A 296-nucleotide genomic window follows, 5' to 3' on the forward strand; every position below is an offset into this window, starting at 1 on the left:
TATTAGGAGAGAGTGGGGGGAATATTGAAAGAAAGAAAAAGAAAGAGAGAGAGAAAAGAAACAGACAGAAACGAAAAGAATAACCTTGAATAAGTAAATGAACAAGAAAAAAAATATAAAGCAAAGAAATAGCAAAGAAGAGTACGGAGTAAATAAAGGAACAATAGATATGAATAATAAATAAAATAGATAAAAAAGAACATTAAAAATTGAACAAACAAACAAATAACAAAAAACTAACAAATCCCTCTCTCAAAATCTAGAAAGGGAAAATTACGAACACAGAAGAAAGGACA

The 296-nt window shown here is 27.7% G+C and overlaps 1 protein-coding gene across 1 annotated transcript in view; it reads right to left on the bottom strand.

Moving 5' to 3' along the window:
- Positions 1 to 296, bottom strand: part of LOC119585340 (gonadotropin-releasing hormone receptor-like) — a 107,275-nt gene that overhangs the window by 28,884 nt on the left and 78,095 nt on the right. The gene's annotated exons all lie outside the window — the stretch shown is intronic.

Source organism: Penaeus monodon, chromosome 19 (genome assembly GCF_015228065.2).
Source record: "Penaeus monodon isolate SGIC_2016 chromosome 19, NSTDA_Pmon_1, whole genome shotgun sequence".
Classification (NCBI taxonomy): Eukaryota; Metazoa; Arthropoda; class Malacostraca; order Decapoda; family Penaeidae; genus Penaeus; species Penaeus monodon.